Source organism: Nothoprocta perdicaria, unplaced genomic scaffold, assembly GCF_003342845.1.
Source record: "Nothoprocta perdicaria isolate Ctin4 unplaced genomic scaffold, notPer1 scaffold_152, whole genome shotgun sequence".
NCBI classification, from domain to species: domain Eukaryota; kingdom Metazoa; phylum Chordata; class Aves; order Tinamiformes; family Tinamidae; genus Nothoprocta; species Nothoprocta perdicaria.
The window spans coordinates 1081247-1104479 of NW_020454672.1; the positions used below are offsets into that span (position 1 = coordinate 1081247).

At 37.7% G+C, this 23233-nt stretch overlaps 1 protein-coding gene across 2 annotated transcripts in view; it reads left to right on the forward strand.

Annotated features, from left to right (window-relative positions):
* DLG2 (discs large MAGUK scaffold protein 2) overlaps positions 1-23233 on the forward strand; it is a 597632-nt gene that overhangs the window by 483068 nt on the left and 91331 nt on the right. The window lies entirely within an intron of this gene.

Genomic DNA, 23233 nt, shown 5'->3' on the forward strand with positions numbered 1-23233 from the left:
CTCAAGTAACTTTTCAGCAGGAAAGACAGAATTTTATAGTGAAAGATAATGCACTAGTGAAAAAGTAGATTTATTTTGTCAGTGACCAGAAAGATGGACAGAGAAACACTTTTTAAAGGATTGTCAAACACAGTTCATGAAAGGGAAAAATCCTGAAAAGAGAACAGAGAGAGAGCATGTGTTCCTTAAACACCATGTGCTCTTTGATGTTGGTCTGTACCTTGGGCTAGAAGTGAGACACAGGTAAAGGCTTAATCCTGCTGTAAGAGATCTTTTTAGATCTTGTGTGATTTTACAAGAAGGATAGAGTGTTCAAGTTAGAAAACCAATGAAATAATCACTCCTAAGTATAACACATCCCAAAGGTGCAAGGTTTAATTTGTTCATAGATTTAATTGTGCAGGTTGTTTAATGGCTGTTGGTGTGCTGGCATCCAAATGCATTGCACTAATTTGATTTTAAAAAAATCAGTATAAGCAATCCTGTCTTTTTAAAGATTTCTACCACTTGAAGAAGGATAGAAAAAAATAAAAAGATCAAAGTACATCACCATTGCAGCTTGACTACTGCTAGTAGTCAGGACAACAGTCAAGTTGGTCTGGTCTTGAAATCTTCCAGGTGAGACAAGCTTTTTCCATAATCACAGACCCTTGGTCCCTGATTCTGGGGGATTCAGTAAGAGAAATCTATAGTAGTCTTGCATCAGTGAAATAAGTTCTCTGCCTTCTGCATGGTATGTAATATAGTCCAGGTGGCTAACAGAATGAGTAGCATGAGTCAAGCATGAGTCAGGGGTCCTTTCTAAAAGATGAGCTGCTCAGTTCAGGTTTAGATGGAGTTTTCCCGTGGTCTCAAAAGCAGAGACAAGAGTGTTGTCTTAATGCACAACCAGAGCAGTTTGGGGTGCTGTAGCATTGCCTCCATCTAAAATAGCTACCACTACAGAGAAGCTGCCCATGAAAAGAGATGTTGGATTCAGCTCAGATCCAGGACCTGCTCTAGTTTGCCTGGTAAGACCCTGCAACTTTGACTCATGCAGGCTCATATTAAATGTGCCACCCAGGAGTAGGCTGTACTCATAGCCCCCGTGCATTGCTCTCAATGAGGATTTCAACTCTGCTGGAGTGTGTGTGTCACAGAAGACAAAATTGCAGAGGAGACCCTCTGGTATAATACCACAGATACTCACTGTAATCACACGAGATTGCAGGTGGGAAACACTCCTATAAAAACACCTGCTGTTCCTCTAGTCTTCATGTTTTTGTTCTGCTTGGAATAGTCAGAAATCTAGAAAATATATTCAATTTATCAGCACCCAAACAGTAGAGATACTCACTGGTGGCAGATTCACTCATTCTCTGAACAACATCGCACTGTCGTCTGTCCTTGGCAAGCTTCTATCTATTCTTTGACATAAAGCAAATTAATAAGCAGTGTTTATTTGGTACAATATGGGAGAAATATATGTAATGCCTATTCTGCAACACAGGAGTTATCYGGGTGCTCATTAGATAAAACTCTACATCCAGTCCCCATTCCCAGAATATTTTCTTAGCAGAACTTTCSTATCCTCTTAGCTAAACCAGGGAGTAATCTGGATTGACGCTAATTCTAAAATCCTGAAAGTTTATGTCATCTTTGCACTACACTGGACATTGTGTTGGATTTGAGAAATCTGCATAGTGACAGAATGAGGCATGGTGTGTCCCTTCTCATTCCTTCCTGTGGTCCCCATGAAATGTTTCTYATTTGGAAAATGACAGAAAAAAACACACTGTAGCTAGATTTACAATACTATTTGGGCTAGCCTTTAAAGGAAGAGATTAGCGCRCCAGAGTTTGAGCTAAGCAAATGCTAACTTAAGAATCCACTATTATCCCATTTTTTGTGTTGTGGTAATAACCTTTAGCATTATGAACTAATAAAGAACTGATTGAATGGTGTTGTGTGCAACCCCATGCTGAAACACAGCTGTAAAAGAGTGATCTTGCCAGGCAGACTGTAATCAGTTTGTATTAGTTTTTTTTTTTGTTTTTCTTGTTTTTTCTTTCCTTTGTAGCTATTTATTTCTACATTTTAAGTAAATTCGACTCTCAGAAACATTTCCACTCTGTTCAGTAATGTGTACAAAGACTAGAAAAACCACTCACGGCTGCTTGTAATATCAAAGAGCAAATTTTTCTACCTAGCAGTTTATGAGAAATGTAATGGAAGTATTACTCACTCATGAAAATCTCTTACTTCTTTCAAGAAAGCCACTTGATGCCGAGTTAAGATATAACCATAAATACCATTGCCATCAGTGCACACTACCCATACCCTTTTCTATAGCTAYATGGTACTTTATTCTATTTGTTTACAGTACTGTTAATCTAAATTTGTTTGTGTGAGATCTCTGTGTCTCCCATTGACAAAATATTCCTCCATAAATGAATCTATTATCCTTGTTTTATAGCTGAGAAACTGGGAATGGGAAAAAAAATATCCATTTAGTATCACAGAGACTATCCTTGTCCTTCTGAAGCATTCTCTTAAAAATAATATATTTTTAGAACATTTAGAGGGTTTTTTTTTTTAATTAAAGGAATTGTTTACTTGTTCACTTTTGCTTTCTCTCATCTCAATTCAAATTTCATCACATTTAGGTTGTGGACTGCTCTGGTTTTGAAGGTCTCATCTTGTTSTTCTGTATTTCTGAAAACATTTGTGAATATTTGATGAAAATACTTGTTGATTATCCAGATATTTATATTACTCTTCCCTTTTTTCCGCCTCAGTTTTCAGTTACCCAAAACTGCCAGTTGAGGGAGGGAAGGACAGAGGAGATGTGGGGCTAATGTTTTCTGGAAAATGCTGTCCCTAGTGGAAAATTGTGCTTGAATTAAGAAGAGGCTTTTTTTTTTTTTTCAGGGAAGAAACATCTTTAGTTTATTGTTTTGCCCAACATAAATTAGAGGCTTGAGAGAAACATGCAAATAGAACATTTGAATTCAAATTTTAGAGGCAGTCAACCAGATCAAGTACTGGGATTTGCAAAGGCATAAGCACTGATCTGGAAACATGAAGGACATGATTCTGATCCCATTTATGCTCACTCATGTATTCCTTAAAACAGGCAAATCAAAGATTTTTAGGTTAGTCACTGTTCTATTGTTTATTTACAGCAGCTTTGTAGTTGTGATTGCCACTCTTGAGTGGATCCCATAGATTAATGATTTTAGTGCTGCATTAAGTTAGTGAAACACCAGGATCCTGTTGGATGAAAGGCAATATATTTGTAATGTGTTTTAGTATGGAATGTTGAAAGATCAACCACGTTTAAGATGCGTTGTACAACGTGCCATGTATAAGTAGAATTAATATGTGATCCTGGGATAGTCTTTTTTTTTTCTTCTTTTTTTAATGAAACACTTATTCTGATAAAGAAACATCTGACAAAATATTAATTCCCTAGATTTTTGTTGCAACTTTTTTTCTTTGCAAGCTTGGTTAAGCTTACAGAAGAGAAAGACCATGGGAAATGATGTGGAAGTATATTTGAGCCTATGAGACACATGACATCTGCCACCAAAAATGACGCCTCAGGGAATTTCCTAAACATTATTTCTAAAAATGTGAATTACGGCCACCTCTGTTCATGAAAGAGCAGAAAGCTAAATGCCAAACATGACAATGTTTGTGTTTAAGGAAAACCAAGGCAAAACAATTCATATTTTGCAAGATTTCAGATTATGTTTGTAATGTTTCTACAGAAAACAATGAATTCCAAACTCCTGCACTCAATGAGTGCTCACCTAAAACTTTTATAATCAGTAAATTGTACACAGTTAATTTCATTTAATTCAGAAAAACGCAGTGCTTAGTTGATCTTCCCTAGAATTTGCACTTGGACTCTGTCAATTCTAGGTATTTCAAATATAGATTCTTAGTCATCTTCTCTGGTGCTAAATGCCAGCAATTATAAGTACTAGTTGACTCATTTCTATACTCCATGAGTTTTTATGAAGGTTATAAACCTGTGAAAATGCTGACAGACCCACAGCCATAGCAGGCACTGCCAGAATCAAGGAATTTGATATTAAATATATCCGGATATTAAACCTTATTGCTGTACTCAGTTGTTCAACAGCAGTGTGACCAGGGAGGATAATGTGAGCACTGTGCACTGGGGACGCTAGCACAGCTTGGTGGAATATTTTATTTATTCTAATGATCTTCTCATTCTAAAGGATTTAAGCTGTTAAACATAAGTTATCTCACCACTGTGATCTATCAGCTCTGTAATTCTGCAGGAAAGAAAAGTTTTGCTTGTATGGTCTTTAGGTGTGCAACCTCCATGAATTAGACCCACTATTTCAAATCACCCAAAATCTCTAAAGTATATCAATAATGTTTACTTTGGACCAAAATATTCCACAGTGTTTGGGATCTGATATCCATTCTGCAATAAATATGGCAAAAAGGAGCCAGAGTTCTCAAAGGATGCATGAATATTCATGTGGCTCTTGCCAGATGTTAAATTGCTTCATATTATTTCTGTTGTTTGACATTTGAAATAAACCACACTACTTCTGCCCAACACCTTTTCTCCTGTTCAAATGTGCCAACAGCTTGATTAGAATTGAAGATCTCTTCAGAATCCTTGGTGGCGATGGAAATTATAGATGATAATTATTTCTTCCTATAGCCTAAAGACTGAACTCTTTCCTGTAATATCTGTAACTCTTTCCTTATACAAGATCTCATTCAAGTAAAACCAAGCTTTCCTTAACTGAGAGACTTTTRCCTGTACTGCATAGTGTGCGGAAATAAACTTTCAGAGTCATCTAGCTAGCTTTGAGGTTGGGCTTTTGGATCAAGAATTCCTCTATCAAGAGAATATAACCTATGTAAAAGAACTTAAACCTCAGATTTCCTTGCATGTGTTATCTCCTCCCTAGTACTCTTTCTCCTCTAGAGATTTTCTTCTTTCCTTTCAGAATAAGTTGTTCTCATTAAGCCCTGTGATTACAAACAAGGTTTAGCAGTATTAAATGACTAGATATTTTTACAGCCAAATGGGATTACTTTGATAATTGCCTCTGATCTGTTGTGTAGCTTGTTCTCCCCTGCTTGCTGCCTTGAGCTTTGCACAGTGATAAAAGTGMAATCCAGCTGACTTTTCCCAGGTACTTTGATCCTGGATCTCCTCAAAAGCTTAGTTTCTTCCTAGCTGTGGACAGTCGATCTCTTCCTCTCCCTGTTTTTCTAGTTCTCTTTTATTGTTATCCATATAGGTACCTTCGTACTTTTATGGTAAAATTGTGATGAAAAGTGACACAACTTAAATCATTGCAATGTTTCGTGCAGACATTTATTTCACAGGTCCTCAATTTTAGCCATCAGGTATCCAAGCCAGATTTTATTYGTAGGTCAGCACTCAGTGCCTTAAAAATCTGTGATAAACCAAGCATAAGGGAGGTTGACAGCCACCTCCAGCAATAAAATTACAGACTGACAGCATGGTGCCATCCGGCAGAAATTATGGCATTTTTGATCCTTATATCATTGTGCTTGCAATGACACATCCGGAGAATAAAGGAGGTCTGATCTGCAGTAAACAGACTAGTAAACAAAAGAAATAAAGGTTGAAAATTTTGTTTCTGTTTTCATGGGTGCATGCTCTCTTATGAAGGTGTAAGAACTAGTGCTCATATAGTCAGTTTGTGTTTCAGTAGAAATCAGAAGAACTATCTTGCATCTAGATCCTCCTCAGCTTGTAGCCAGCAAAGAACAATCTTATGCCTTATAGTGAAGAGATATTAAAATGTCCACACAGATGTGCAATGCATGAATSTTCTCTAGTCACTGTGTTGATAAGGATGCCCATTGGTATATAAACATCTCATTTCTTTTGAAGGATTTAAATCATGCAACATTGCTATTCTATATGTAAATGCTGTTACTATTCTTTAAAAGGCCATGGGGAGAAAAAGCATGGAAGGGTCTGTTTGAGCTTTTTGTTATGGCTGAGATTTTTTTATCTTAGTACATCCTTCCTTTCTTATAATTAATTAAAAAAAAAGAGGTCTCATTTTGTGAAATGTACTTGATTACCAAGGTTATTCATGGTAGTTAACTGTGAKTCCTCATATTCTTAGAAAACATGTGGCTTAATAACAAAAATATTATGTAGATATGGATAAATAGACTTTGATATTATCAGTCTGAATMCAGTTTCTCTAGTTTTACATTAAGCTATTGACATCCGTGGATGTATATTGGTATGCATCAGTATAATTACAAAAAAAAAAAATGGTTCATGTGACCAATGTGATAAAATAGAAAATAGGAGAAATTTCACTTAGCTATTTGTTGCATTTTGTGACACAAGTAGTGTGGGCAAATACCACTACCTGTGCTCAAGAAAGCTTTGAAAGTAACTTTTGAAATATAAATTTTAACTTGCTACCCTGGTGATGTTTCCATACATCCTTTTGGAAAGACTCACAAACAGAGTGAACTGCACAGGATACTTTTTATTTAATTTGGCTTTCCATTATGATGAACTGAAACAGACTTTTGAGGGAAAATAAAACTCCAGCTCCCTGTATTCCTGTGCAATATAGTAATAAAACTCTGAGATGGTTTCAGAAAGCAGAGAGACTTGAACAGAAACCTAGCTCATATTGTTCCTGCAATCTGATGTAGGAAAAAAAATCCCCCTTCCCCTAATATGGCATTTCATTTAACCCCAAGCAGTCCACCTAAAGGCCTATTCTTATAATTGGTGTTCATAACTGTCAAAGATTTGCTGGGGAGGATTAAAAATAATTTCTTGCAGAAAATTACAGTGTCCATGTCTCCTCTAACTTTGAGAAGATTTTTTTTAATTATTATTMTTCTTATTATTAGGAAATCTCAAAGTGGTGATGACCAAAGGTATAGCAGAGGTAGTTCTCACAAAATCTGGTRTTATCTATGTGTATTTTCAACTGTCATTCTTCGGGATCTAGGAAAGACTGTGCTTTTATAGCAGCTTGACAGGCTGGTGGGCAACACTTGCCTYGTGCTTCCGTGCCCGTGCCATGCTTTATTTGCAGACGTGGGTGCTGATGCTCAAGGTCCCCTAACCAGGCCAGTGGGCAGWATCCTGTCACGTCCTGGTGCCACTTGGTGGGCCAGAGTAACGTCAATGTTAATTAGTCACTGCCCATTTTCTCAGCTCCGAGGGATCCCCACTGTCAGGTTGAACATAGCACCAGTTTTGCTCCTGTCTTCTGGGAACCCCAGTTGCCTTTTGCATTCTCCTCTAGCAGGATGCGGCCGTTTCATGCACCGCTCTCTAATCCCCTGCATGAAATGGAAAACATTCAGAAAAGGCTACCTTAGGTGCCGCCAACCCTTTGGATAAATGTCATGCTCAGCTTGGCATTTCTTGCTGCTGGTCCTGTGGTTGTCTAAGCAAGCTGGGGCTGCAGCCCCAGAGGGGACGAGGGCAGACGTGTAAAGGTCGTTGGGATTACGGTGAAGGAGATGCTTTAAAGCGGAACCCAAATGTAAAGTATTGTAGACACTGGCATGCAAATTAAAATGTAAATAAGGTTGACAAGCCTTCCAGCAAGACATCAAACTGCCACAGGGCAGTGCTGCCATCCCCACGTTTTTTTTACCCTTCGTGAACATGCTACAGCTGCTTTTTTGGCCAGCAACGCTAGTAACCTCTAGGGGAAAAGAACACATTAAAGTCATAGTGGGTCTTAGCAGCTGCCACAATTTCAGTGATTTCTTCTGAGAGTATTTCATAATCTTTTTCTTCTTTTTTCCAGTGTACTTGCCTTAGAAATTTAGATTATGCAATCGCTACAAATGAATAAACAAAAGCATGTGTGTATACATGCACAAGCATAAGCAAAACCTCACAGGCCACATGAAAACAGAGTAACTGTTGGGAGACCTGATTAGTGCCCTTGACATAATTAGATATCAAAGGGTGGAGAAAGGTGGAAAGAGAGAAGAGAAAGCAAGTTGCTGACATAGAGCAGTGAGGAAAGAGGGAGGCTGCTCATGTGCTGAATTTATTGAATTTAAAGCAGAAGCTAAAAAAGTTTGAAGGGAGTGAGGCTGTGTGGCAACCCTCTGCAGAGCGGTTTTGTTTCTCTGTGCCCCACACAAGATATTCCTTGTCGTCTGGGATGCTTTTAGAGCCCTCCTGAGCCAGCCCTCTCAAAGCAGGAATAGTTTGCTGYGGTAATAGTGTCTGCTAATGTTTCATTGCAATCAACTTAAATGCTTCAGTTCCACAGAGAGCTAATAACACATGAAAGTCAAACTAGGCTTGTAATTCCAAAGACATATATTTTTTGTAACGAACTGAACTATTATGCCCCGCTGAAAGCTTGACTATAAAAGATTTTAAAGCTGTGTTTGTAAGGTCATTAACACCTGCTCTTAAGCCCCTTCTAAGCTTTGTATAGTATAGCTTTGTATATAGACATTCTCAGCTTTCTATTTCTCTTAAATAATATAACTTTTTCTATTGTTGTTTAATAAATATATATTTACATATTACATAAATATAGTATCAAAAAAAATCAAAGTATCTACACCAATATGGCCTGTGGCATCCTCTAAGCCATATGTTACCTTTTTTAAAAAAAAAGAGTTTGTTTCACTGTCCTATACTCACTTTATTCTGATGTTTCCATTAGCAGTGGAGCCTCTCTCTACTAGATTTTAACTAAATGGTCTTGTGAAAGGGCAAGTTTAAGGGATGATAGCAAATTACACCTGAAATGATCATGAGCCGCTCTTCAGAGGGTGTCTGCTCTGAGAAGGGAGGCAAATTGAAGCCAATAAGCTCACTACTTGGCAGAAGAAAGCGAACAGCAACTGAGGATGTATGTCTGGCAAGAAAACACACACACAGGATGGGTAGAGCACTGATGGCTGGCAGAAAGAAACAAGAGCACCTAGGCTGATGGTAGGGGAAGGAAAGCAATCTTAAATATTCTATAGGAAAAAAAAAACTTTTTTAATCCAAATTTTTGGAAACATATTGTTGGAGAGTGAGAGCAGAGAGGTAAGACTAAAACAAGGGCTAATCTTTATCTGATCGCTGAACAGCCCCAGTCACATTGTAGGCCCACAAGGAGTCATATTGGCAGAACTCCTGCTGGGACAGTGGCAGGGTAAGGACCTCCTAGGACTTTTTCCCCCATAAAATCCAGAGTAATGAATCAACATCCTCAGATTGTCACAGAAAGAGTCAATAGAGGGGAAGATCAGGGCTTTGACTAGTCATGTTGAGCACAGGGGAAAGAAAGGACAGAGCATAGACACTGTGTGTTTAACGGCAAGCCTAGGAAGGCTGGTCTGCCCACGCCTCCTGTTTGGTTGAAAGAGAAGTTTCTCTAGAAGACAGTAACTCTGAGTTGAGTTCTGAGCGAGCAAACTTCTCTCAGGACTCTAAAAAGTTCACCTCAGTAGGCTGAAGATTATTTCATTAGCGCATCTTTGCAGGAGAATCACCAAAGGCTGTAGGTCTCAACTGAAGGAGCGATGTTTCTAGGCATTTTTAAGAGCCAGACAGGACTGTAGACCTTTGAAGGAAGGCAAACTATGGAAGTTGCAAAAGCTTAGCATAACACAGGCCATAAAAGAGAGGAAAAAACCTAGGCAGCTAAGTTGTTGTCACAGTATAAGAGGAGTYCCTGTTATAAGATAGCTGAGTTCAATCTGTGAAGAATAAGTGGCCTACTGCACTGGMAGCTGATGAATATTTCTTCAGCCTGCAGAGAGCAGAAATTCTGTCCACTGCAAAATGCTTTTTCTTAGTGAAAGGATAACAGCAGTAGGCACAGAAATCTATTATTTTCTCTCTTCCTGTCCTGTAACTCCGAGCTAACCCCTGATTTGGCTTGACTTCAGCCACATTCTCTCTTAGTCTTCTTGTTAGTGGATTGTTATTATTTTGCCATGGTGCCTATGTCCAAGATAAGGGGAAAGTGCAGCTCACACTGAACTTTCYTACAGTCTCTTGTGTTTAAGATTTTGTGCATGAAAGAGTTTCATCTTCTTTTATCTGTGTATGTGGCATTGAGGAAAGAGCAGCTCTGTGGCCTGTAAGTCAAACATAACCCTCTCAAAATGAAAAAGTAACTCACTCCACAGAATAGTCTATGGGGAGAGCTGCCATCCCCTTGAAGCACACAGAGGTCAGAGAAGCTGCCCAAATCTTTTACCCCTTTAATCTCTATATCAAGAGCTAGTACATTACTTATTTTTGAGTGAATTTCACAATAAATTTACCCAAAGAAGAGACAGAACTATCATGAGGGTGTTATTGCAGGTGAAAGCAGAGTTGCGTTTATGTGACATTCCTGAAACTTCAGTGCGTTGTGTAAGTCATATAAAAATACTGGATTTTTTTTTTTCCACAAAATGCCAATGTAGGCAGGTTGTTCTGGGTTTCACAGGTCTTATGTGAATTAGCACAAATTAATTTTCACATTAACCTGCGTACAGTCATGAACTGCACTAGGTACTAAGGGATTAAGTTAATTACAATAATAATACTTTTGTGCTAATTACAGGGACATATCAAGAAGTTTTCTATAGCAATATTAACCCATTTTATAGCATGTAGGCCACTGACAGAAATGAGCTTTGTCTGTCCCAGTTGGAATACAGTACTTCAAGGGCTCCCTTCTGTCATTTACAGACTTCATCTAAAGGTCTTACTCTGCAGAACTGTCCCTGTTTAGGAATGTGTTCCCCTTTTTCTTGACACACACACACACACACACACACACACACACACACACACACATATATGTATACTTTATATATGTACATTATATGTATATATGTACTTTAATTGCCACTTTTTTTTTTTATACTCATTATAGACTGTATAGCAATCATCTTAAAAGGCAGCAAGAAAGCTTAAATTGAGACATCAGGAAAAAATGACTTCCAAAAAGGAGAATGCAGCACCTTCATAGACTGTTTGGAGTGACTAGAGTGTCTACATCTCAGGGAATCTTTAAAAACATATGAGACAAATATCTGTAAAAAGATGTAACTATGACATGCTCCCTTGCGGCCTTTCCTTTGCCACATGGCTGTGAGGTTGGCAACCTTTATGTCTCCTCGTCCCTCTGAGAGCTCAGATTCAGGTTTCAGCTGCAAGTTGCTGATGTCTGGCAACCATGTGTGCATATGCTCTTAGTCTTTGGAAAATGCAAGGCAAGGCAATTTGATATAATCCTTTATCACTGTGGTTTAAGCTAAATCATCCCCAGTTGTTTTGGTAAGTGCACTCATTTGCCACAACTCTCCTGACATGGGGGAACCTGATCACAAATCCCAGACCATATAGTGCACTCCCAAGCAATCTTGCCCAAGTGTCTTTTATTTGAGCTGAGTATTTCTCTTTCCTTGGAGAGTTCATATAGGAAATTTAACTCATTCTTTGTTCTCCAGTAAGTTTCTGAAGTGCCTTAAGTCTCTTAAATGAAATCACTTAAATGTTTATGGTGTTTTGACCCTTCCTGTCCAAAATGGCTCTGAAAATTTTATAGGTGTGTCATTCGTAGGCTCTAACACTTTTTAATTGCATATAAGTGGAAATGACTGTCTTGATCCATTGCCTTTTCCCACCTTCATCACCCTAGGCAGTCACAGGTAGTGAAGCAACAAATCAAAGTGAACCTTAGAGAAAGAAGCCCACSGAGGCTGAGACAAAGTACAATGTCAACAAGATATTATGGATTACCACCACTCTTGTCATCCTTTTCAGGAAAGACAGTCTGCAGGGAGTCACATAATACACTGCTGTCACACAAATCTTAGAGCAAATTCATAGACCTGCAGTCATGAAGAAGTGTCACTGTATTACAGGTGATGAAATCCCCACTGAAAATGAGTGGAGATTTGCCTTTTAAGGGAAAACATGACACTGCAACCTAGCTGCTGTACCACTCGCTGTACGTTGGCAACTGTAGGAAAATCTACACTAAGAAATAGGTGTAAGCCCTTTTTATCTCTTTCCCTGTATGTATACAAATAAATATGTATRCAGGCACATATGCATTAAATAGCTTTAATGAAAGTATTGTAAAGAAATAATAAATTGATATCCATTCAAGGATAAGAAAGCATTCACTTACCTCAGGGAATAAACTGTTGGTCCATGGGAAAAGATAAATAGAGGTTCATTCTTCTGTGATCTTATCAAAATCATGAAGGAATATAACAAACCTGGATATCAGATGGAAAGTTTTTCAGCATTTCCATTTTCTACAAACCTGTAAAGTTTGTCAATAACAGAGCTCACTTGGACAGCAGGGAGATAGCAGARGTCTTCTGTGTCCTATTGAGCTGATCCTCATCTTTTCTTTTTTTACCTAAGTCTGGCCTGCCTGAGCTGAATGAAATCAGTAAGGGTATTGATTTGATGAAGACACCTTAGACTGAAGCCTTGAAYGGTTTAGTAGCATGTTCACTGATATTTGGTAGACATTTTCTAGTTAACTTTGCAAAACTGTACCTTTCACTTAATTGAAATTCAGTAATACGGTAAGACTGTAGTGCACAAGACCAGTGATYAGAGGTAATAGCAACAAATAGAAGAACATGGGAATTTCCACAACTGATARAAAAGAAAAACTGCAATAGCTTGCTGTACTGAGATTAGACAGATTTGATTATTCTATTGCAGAATAGAATACTCCTTGGAATGGTGAGTAGTAAGGTTTTCTTCATATATCTATTCTATTACTGGTAGTGCTTTRTCTGAAAAAATGACACCCAAAGCAGCCATCATCAGGAGAGGAGGAAATGGTGATGTACATTCAGCAGATCTGGAGTTGCATAAATCTAACCTCAGCAATGTAGAAGCATAAATTAGAACACAGATTTATAAATAAACCAGAGAAATAAATGCAAAATAGAATAAATTGTGATATGATTTCATTTAATGCAAGTTCAACAGATCCTCCTGATATCTCTCTTTGATAATTCATTTAAATTCTAGAACAAGTAATATGTTGGATGTAATGTATCTTGTTTTTTTAAGGACTCACTCAATACTGCATGACATACCACATTAAACCAGAGATTTAGATTAAGAAACAAAGATAAAATAATGACCAAAAGAAAGGTAGGCATATCGGAAAGATAGATTGGACTGCTTATAGTAGAAAAATGGAGACTGGTTGGTAAAGTCATGCTCTCTCTGTAAATCTGTCATGAAAATCAATATACAATGGGAAAGAGCAATTTAAGCATGGGGGGCCATATTGGCACAAACACAAGTAAGTAGGCTTCAAATGCATTTAGTTAGAGGAATGAGTCTAACCACTTGAGTCATCCAATGGTTATGAAATGCTCACATCGAGCTAGTCCTAAGTCAAGGTTTGAACAGTTTATGAACTGGATTTTAGGCTATGATTCTTTGAAAAAGCAGGAACTGGACTGGATTAACTAGGAAGTAGGTCCTTTCCAGTTGCAGGCCTTTAAGAGGAGCTTTTGTTACCTATGGTGGATGTGTTCAAGAGCATCAACAGTAATTTCAAGGTGTTCTTATTACACTGATTTTTTTTTTCAGACGTAATTACAGTTTTACATGATGTGATGATCAAGTTAATCAACATTTCAGAGTTTCCCAACCATCAAATATAGCCTCTGTCTCTAACAGGCAGTTTTGCAGACAGCAACAGATGTTTTGCAGCATATGCATGTTTGCACCTAGATACCCAATTGCATAAGCAGTCCTCTAAGTATTTCCCRTAATAAGCTTAGATACATGCTGGGAACATGACATATCCTGAGGTAATATATGTATTTGTCTTATTTAAATTCACTGAGGGTGGTAATGTGCTCAACCATTTCCTAGTATTTATTTGTGTTAGTGATGGCTATTCCCCCTAATCAGGAAGCTCCAGCAAACTGATATAATTCTGTGGCTACTTTCAGCATTGCCATTTAGAAAAAAAAAAAAAAAAAAAGAAACAGTATATGTGGGAATGTTTTTATCCACGTTATTCCTTTCTGGATGCTCTACTTGTTCAAGACATTTGGGGATTTAAAAAAAAATAAAAATAAAAAATAATGCCAAACCTAAATAGTTTTCTTTCCAGTCTTTGCCTAGCTCTTCCATTTAGTTCAATGTCCAAGATAACCTTCAGAGATGGATTAAGATATCTTTGCCTGGAAGATCGGTGCAGGGGACTATAAGAGTAAAGAGGAGTAATGGAGGAGGCAGCTTTCACCCAGCAAATTTTGAGGAATGAACCATTTATTAATTGCATTATGCAATGTAAGCAAATTATGTTGGCCACAAGCACAAAACAGCTTAACCCAATTAGGTATAATATTAAGTTTAGGTACATACTAGGTTTRTTCTAATAACTCTTTTTGCCAAAATTCTGATTATACTACTCATAATTCTGAGTGAATCAAGCTTTTTTTGGTCTCTATGGCTATCCTGTTTTGTGTATAATTACATCAGGTAGTACTGATATTACTTAATGCAATTTATTTTCTGCTTTAGCTAGTACTTTTAAAATACTTGGGGTAATTGGGAAGCGAGATTTCTTTTAGGCAGAGTCATTTTTGTTGTTTTCATCGTAGGCTAGAGTTTTCATCTTGGATTATGGAATAAATAATATCTCATTAACTTCCCCAGGACCCTATTTTCAGAAAGAAACGTTTTTCCCTCCATGTCTCTTTTAGGAACCCCATTTTTATCTCTCCGATTCTAAGCATATAAGATTCTCAAGGAATTTAAGCAGAAAACTGGCATATAATGTTTTAGCTGTGAGAGTTACAAAATTTTATAAAAGTTCACTTGGGAAATCCTAATTAGACCTCATTTAGGCTTTTTTTTTTTAGAATTTTGTTGGAAAATCATGTAGGTTGAACTTGTCTACATTTTCAGTGTTATCTCAGAAGATTCTTGTACGGTTCTTAGCAGGTCATGACTCATCTTAGTCACATTCATTTGTTATTGAATCTAGSGGTGATAAAGTAGGATTGTACCTTTTTTCTTTTTGCCAACACAGTGTAGTGAATCAAACAGGCACCTGCTGCATTAGGCAACACCAAAGACAATACCACCTGCCCCAGTTTGCCCTCAGCTCTGTATCCTGCCTCTTTACTCTTCCAAGAATACTTATTTGGCTGAGAGCTTTCCAGGCTGTAGCAATCAGAATCTCTCAGGTCTGATAAATAGTCTAAAATAGCTAATTTTGTCCATTCAGATTTAAATAKGTTTGGGAAAACTTGCATGAGTTATGTAGCTGACAGATGTGCCGTCCCAGAGGCTTTTGGAAAGAGGAGTTTTATGCACAACTGGGGGCAGGATAGGAGACGTTCATCAGCAGCCTGGAAAAGAAAAGGAGAATATTTACAATCCAAACTAAATATGGGATTAGTCATGCACACAAAAAATGGTTTTCTCATACCATCATATCCAAGACCCTCTACCTGTGGTCATATTTATACTTTGCTTCTTTATGTCCATTTATATTTTTGAAGCCTAAGATGCATCATATTTAAGATGTGGCTAGTCGATATCATATGCTCAATTCTCAAGGAATAGGAAAAAAAAGCAGTAACAAGAAAAAGAAGTGAAGCCATAATAATAAGTAACAATTGCCTCAGGACTATGATTTTTGGATAAGGAATTGTGGAAATTGAATAAATATCTGAAAATAAAATCCTGCACCTTTATCCTGGAGCAATGAAATAGCTAAATGAAGTAGCTTAGCTATTAATAGAATATAGGTATGTGTTTTTCTTTGTAATACCTCATCTAAATATTTGTTGAAGGAAGAAGATTCCAATGCAGACAAGCTTTTTTCACCTTGACAGAGTCATCTCATGCCTAAAGCACTAGCATTTCTGCACCATATTAGACGGTAACTCCTACAAAGCTATCAAGGTTAATGAGACATATGCTGTCTGTGCAAGGCTGGTGCCTAGGGTAAAGTGATGTGCCCAGCTTTTCCAAGATTTCACACTGTGTTCCTAAAGCAGACCATATGTGATATGCTCCTTTCCAGTCTGAGTCTGTGCTATTTATTTGCCTTGTCCTCCTTGCACTTGTGTACACACAACATTGTCCAAGATATTAGCTCCCTGTGAGGCTTGTATAATTGGAAAAAGCTCAATAATATTCAAGGAAGGAGGGAGAGAGTTCATAAGAACTGAATGAAACCTTGTTTAGGGAAAGAATTCTCAAAATTTTAGAAGTGCAGGAAAAGGTTTTTTATAGTTAAAGCTACTGAGCTGATTGCACTTTCCTTGAGCTGTTAGAAAAAGCTACAGGAAATTCCCAACTGAGAAAGTACAGGCTGACTTATCATAAGCCAAAGATATACTGGAAAGGGGACAGGTAGAATCGCACCTCCGTGGGATTCAAAGTCCTTTTCACTCACTAATAGCTTGATTTATTTTAGTACATCTGTTTCATTATGAGGCATGATGTCTCTGAAACTAAAGCTTCCAGAGACCAATTTGGATTGAAATTATATTCCCTGTGACTATGAATAGAGCACAGCATTAGTCTCCTGAATGGATCGTGGGAGGAAGATATCTTTTCAGGTGTATTTATATTCACCACTAACACAAAATGAGTACTGTATCTAAGAGCACAACAGATGGAAAAAAGCATTATCTTCAGTAATAAAGCAAATGGAAATAATGTTAGTAGTCACATTCAGGCAGTGAGGCCAGCTATCAAAAACATATACAAGGGTGAAGCTTTAATTGGAAGACAGACTAATGTGTAAATGTCTCTATATTGTTAAAGAAGGACAAACAGACGATATCAATGAATAAAAACATTAATGGGCATCGAATGCTGAAATTTTAAAGGCCAAGGAAATGAATAAAATCAGCAAATATATCTGTATATTAATTTTTGAAAGGCTGCTGAAAAGGTGTGTGTGGAAAATATTCTAATAAAAACAAGTAGGTATATCCAAACCAATAATAACTAATAAAAAGTAAAGGCATCTTCACCAATATCAAAATCTGTGTTTTTCATTTCCTTTACCTGAAAACTTGAGGAAGTTCAGGGGAGTTCTATGACTGATAAGAAATAGCAGCATGGCTTTGTACAGGTACTCAGTGTGAGGTAGAGCAAGGTCCTTCAAGCAAAACTGTTTCTCCAGTAAACACTGCATACAATTTCATTATTCTATGGATGGTATCGGAATTGTGTGCATTTTTTTTTCCTGTCAATTTAGCTGATGTTAAGTCCAATTGATCTTTTGTACTTATTAAAACCACAGAATTTCCTACACAGTAAGAGACTCACAGTCAGTCTTGTCCAGAATGATGTCCATGGCAGTGGTCAATGCCAAACACCGCAAAGAAAGATATGTGAAGCAGAAGTATAGTGAATTGTACCTCCTGTAATATGTTTGCTTGCTTATTTATTAAGAAATTACTCACCGCAGACTTCAGAGATTTTTCCCCATCGTTAATCTATTATGCAAATTCTTGCAGCCTCAGATGGCTACAAAACTGAGCTCCTAAACCCTCTCAAAAATAGCTGTTAAAAATTGCTCTCAGCAAAGAATTAACTTGAGATAGATGTTAAACAAAAAGAGATCCAGKGTATAAATCAAAATTTACAATCAAAAGAATAAAAATACAAGCAGATTACATAGGGTTTTTTTGCACACTCATTCACCTTTTTTTTTTTTTCTGTACATTGCATTAGTTTTAAAGCTTTCAAGCATTGTGGATGCCAGGTAACTTGCAGACATTTCCGTCAATCTAACACACAGGTCTCTGCCTTACATTGTGTTTCATGATGTGGCCATGTTCTTTGTGACTTACTCAGTTTTGTGCATAAAATCAGTGGAAAAGTAGGAATCGGACTCAATCCTCCAAAGTCTGATTCCCATCTGCTAACCTTCCTCCAACCTCCATTTATAAAACAGTGGTTGTCTTGACAGCAGGATGAGTAGAAGGCAGAAACGGAAAATATTTGTATTTTAGAAACAAACTCGTTCTTCTATTATTTTAAATCTTAAACCATTCAGCCAAGACATCTGCTAAGATCAAGSAGAAGGGAAAAAAAATACATAAATAGCATAAATAATGGTACCATAATAATAGTATCATGCTCATTGCTATCTCAGATGACCAAGACAGTAAGTTCATGGCAATATGCAATTTGTATTTCCACAAAACACAGCAGTAAAACATCTCTGAAGGTTTAAGCTGGCCTGCTTCCACTGAAATGTTGCCAAATTGATACTGATGGAGAAACTGGTCTGGCAGCTATTGCTTTATTATAGCRTTCAGAGTTATTCAACAAGCCCTTTTTGAGGTAATAAAATTCTGTCTCTAAGTAATGCGTTTCTAGTGTTTTTTAAAGTGATATAGTCTGTTGAAATTGGACAGTTTGAGTTTTGCATTCCTTTTTCTCTCTTCTCACTGAGTCCAGCGATATATACTGAATTTTCCAACTTCCCACTTAYGTAATTAGCAATCATCACTTCACCATTCATTGAAGTGGGTTGGAGATGCATTATTTTAGAATCAGAAAAGCAGCAATTATGAAGTCTTTTATCATCTAGATGCAAACAGTGATGATCTTACATTATATCGGAGAGAAAATTTTGATACGTGCTGTCAGAAAGAATTGGTATCTTTTCAAAGGTGCCAACACTAAGTAAGTTCAAATTAATAAATACTTGGTCTGCAAAGCTGCAGTATCATTTTCACTGTTCTATGTCAGCATTTCTATTAAGCTCATCAAATCTTATCTTTTTTTAATTTTCATATTCTTTAYATTATATCAAAAATTCTGGGATAAGGTTAGAAGTGAAAAATAACAGTAATGTAACCTCATAAAACTCTGTAATTCTTTCAGGTAGGGAAACTGCAGCATATTTATATTTTATATTTAGAAATGAGCTGATTTTCAGCATAATATTCTATAATGATTGCCTGAAGTTTGATTTCTCACATGCATTTGGGATTTTCTAGAGTTTTCTATATGAACAAGTATCATAGACTTCTAGGCTTTTCCAAAGAGACTTGGAAAATTTGAATTTAATTGTTCCAAATACCATCTATTTTAATTGAAAAGGCATCTGCGAAAGGTTTGAGGCAAAATCAGGACTCTCTCAGCAGTGCTAATATTCCCACAGTAATTAAATGTTGGATATGAAGCATATTTTAAAAGACAGGTTCAAAATCCCTGCATTGTAAAGCCCAGTGAGTTGTCTCTGGTCTTTGACAAATCGCTTAGGCCTATATCTATGCAAAGACTGGTCTTGGCAACACTTATCAGGATGATCCTTAACTTCTCAGCATTCACTGTAGGATTAAAAACTCAAGACAGTTTCCTGGAGAGGACACGGAGGGACATAAGTGTGGAGGAATCAGACTCAGCAGCTTGCACGGTGTCAGATTGTGGGCCATGAAAGCTGGTCAACAATCYCATTGTAGAAGGGATTGTTGGATTTTAGGTCTGTGAGTCACTTCAGCAGTGAAAATGCAACTGCCTGCATATCCTCAGATGCCAAAGTGGATGAAGTGGAATATTGTGTTTTGATCTTGGCCAGCTAAATTTGAAATTTTAGGTTTGGCCTGTTATTTTTAGAGTTCTGTTTTGGGGGGCTGTCCTTTTACAGGAACTAAGGAGAGAACTCACAATGTTTGAAGCCCTCTCCCAGAGATCTATCCAGTCCACTTTGCACATGTAAGTGCCTTGGAAAAACAAGCAGCTATATTTGTTTTTAAAGATTAGAATATGTGTAGGTCACAGATTTAGCATCTGGGAAGCTGTTGGAATGAGGCAGGAGGAAAAACCTCAACTCTCTATCTGTATATTCAGGCTAATGAGTCTTGTACAAAGCAAACACATGTCTGTTCCTCAAACTGGTCTCTGTATTTGATAAATCTGTTCACTTTCGGCCTTGATTGGACTTGGGGACAGTTCGCACTCTGGCACATCAGCTGTTTCCTCTCTCTCTCCCCAGCCCACCYAGAGAGTTGAGCAGGACCAACTTTAAACCTTGGCAAAACAGACAACAGTTTAGGGCAGTACCACTGACATTGGCAGCCTGCTCAGAGTCCAGTCAGAAGCGATGCCAGAGCCCTGGAGAAGTGATCTTGCACCCTGCTGCTGGGCCATTCCTAGCCACGACAAACTCCGTTCCCACCACCAAGTGCTGCCTCTGCTTCTCTGCAGCTAATAAGTTGCATTTTTATCCTTGGTACAGCTAAGTTCAGTCCTACCTGTATTACCATGAACTTAGGCTATTGTAGAGCTGGGTATGAACAAACATCTTCCTCCTGCACATCTGCCCTGCTGCTGGCAGTGATGTTTCCAGAGCCATGGACCAACAGGAACCATTATATCATCTGGTCTGGTCTCCAGAATAATATATGTTGCAGTTTGCTCACTCATTTGTCCTTTCAGTCTAATGCATAACTTATTGGTTTCTTAAACTTTAAGCAATCAGAATTAGCTCCCTAGATCATTACTAAATGAGGCAATTGATAGGACCTTTGCAGGTGGATTTTGGTAAGTAAAATTTGGCAAAAATCGTTCTAATGATATTCTCTGGCAGCAATACATTCTTTTTTCTCTCATTTTTAAAGGGCATGAAATTAGTGAATCAACCTTTAACTGGATTTGTTGTCAGAATGTCACAACCATAGTGTTGTTTTAATTCTGTAGGAACCTTTAAAGTGTACTGTTTTGATTCCATGCTGAATTTGAAGGAAGCATGGAATACTTTTCCGGTCTTTAACAGTACCACTTGTTCTCACCTAGATACTGCAAAGTTATTAGGAAGTAGCTCTTCAATAAGCCCATATATAGAGAGGAGTATTAAGGAGAAAGGACTTGGCAGAGTAGGCAAGACTGCTGTAGCAGTTCTGATGGCAGAAAGGGAGCATCACTTTCTTGTTTCAAGTGAAACCAGTCTTTGTGGTTTCTGGCGCCAGTCTCTAGATGCCAGGAGGACTAAGTTAGAGTAAAGAAGCTAAGCCGAGTTGGGCCAGATACTATCTGCACTTGATAATTTTGCAATGTTTAGTCCAGGTATTTGTTAGGAGAAATGGACTGGTGCATGTTTCAGGACTATTTTGATGTATAAATATGAAGAAAGTATTGTGGGAAAATATAGGCCAATATATTTGCTTATTTTCAAGTTACGTATGKATTTCAATCCAAAAAGAAAAAAAAATCCAAAGACTCCCAAGTAACAGAATGATCGTTCTACTTTTCCTTTAATTAAGAAAGGAGGAATAGCTTGACTCCTGGACCTCAATCAACCATTTTTGGGGCATTTTTTAGCACATATTTTGATTTTAAAATGTTCTTTTTAAAGAGAGAGATTATTAGATTCAGGATAAATTTGCAGGCAGTTAAAATCAGTTAAATTATAAGCGTTTTCTAAAGTCACAGCAAAATCTATAATATCATCATCTGACCATACCACAGTCATCCAAGTATCTCATGTGCTGGTGTTCAAGTTACAAATAACTGGATGTGATGCTTGAAAGAATCAGATTTTTGCTCCACTCTTCTCACTGTCCAGATTGTGTCTAAATCTGGGAGTTACTCCCACACGTCATTGCAGAATCTGCCTGGGCCATTGATGTATATTAAAGGGAAAGCTACCATATAGCTGCTGTATGCGAACCACACATATACTTGACCTCATTCACGTGTAAAGCACCAAAACACATTGAAATATGCCCTTTTTTTTTCAGTATGTTTTATCATTTTCTTCAGTGAACATATGAAAAAGTAATAAGCCCAAATTTGCTGTATTCTGTTCTTATGTGGAAAACAATACTGTCTGAAGAGCCTCTTTTCCAATGTATCAAGAAGAAGTGTGGCATCTGTTGAATGAAATATAAGCTAAACAAAGACGTGCTCATATGGTTATTTACTAAATAAATTCCAGAGCAGCAGAATAAAACAAATATGACTCACATAAGCAAGGCTCAAGTCCTAGATTGGGATAAACATTTCAAAACTAGACCTCACTTTTAAAAATAACATAGGTACATCAGAGCCTACGTCTCTTTGGGGATTTGGGTTTTTAAATTACTGAGAAGTTTGAAGATGTCCTGTCGGTAAAAGAAATAAGGAAGAAGCAAGTAAAAGAATAAATCCAAAATACAGTCTGCGAGTAGGAGTGTCTCTTCCCTTCTCCTGACATGCGGAATTTCATCTGCAGTCGGTGAAGTCATAGGTGTGTGGGAAGACTGAAGAGCTTTATGTGACAGCAGGAGTTCCCAGCTGATTGGCAAAGTAGCCACAGCAACTTAGCAAATTCAGTAGTAGGTAATGGAGAAACAGCTCAATGATAAAGAAGTAGAAGTATATCAAGCAAGGRAGAGCCAGGGGAAGTAAACCTCAGATCCAAAATATGTCAAATAGCTTTGGTAGGCAAGCTTGAAGGTACCTGGCATCACTTCAAAATCTTGGTTCCTGGAAAGGTCAGATGTTATTATCTAATGAAAAGTTAAAGGGCACTGAATAAAATGAATTATTTGTTGTTGCATAGCATTTAGACATGCTGGGAACAAGGTCAGTGTGAACAGCAAATGGTAAAAAATACTGCCTAAAATTCTCTTAGAAGAAATTGAGAATATTGGTGTTTTACAGCACTCTCATGTAGTTCAAAAAGCAACAAGCCTAGGCCAATTTATTTGCTTAAATTTAGACTTTATGGGAGGTGCCTCCGTCCTTCAAGGGAGGAAATACTGCAGGGTGGTTTCATTTCTGCTCCAGCCTTGACAGGCATCTAGAGGAAGGGCAGACCCTCATTTTGAAGCAGGCAGCAAAATAAGGTACTGATGTTCAGTGAGCAATTTCATCTCTTCCTGGCATCAGTCTGCAACATCTCACCCTTCAAAGTGTCACTGACTCATTGGAAGGGATTTTGTCCACCCCCTCAACCCAGTCTTCTAGCTCACTTTGGTAAATCTCTGAATTCTAGGTTGAATTATAATTCTTCATGTTGATGGAGTAGTGCCTTTACCTTGTCGCCTTCAAGAATTTAAGCTCGTTTTCAGAACTTCAAGTTTTCTCCTTTCAACCTTAAACTCTTTATATAAAGTCATTCACTGAGGAGCAGAAGGGTGTTGCAGGAGAGACCATCAGGAGAGCCAGGCTATATGGGGCAAATGTTCCTTCAGAGAGATCCTCACTAAATCATACACCTCCAGCCAAGTCCTTGCCCCAGTACTGGTCCCAGGT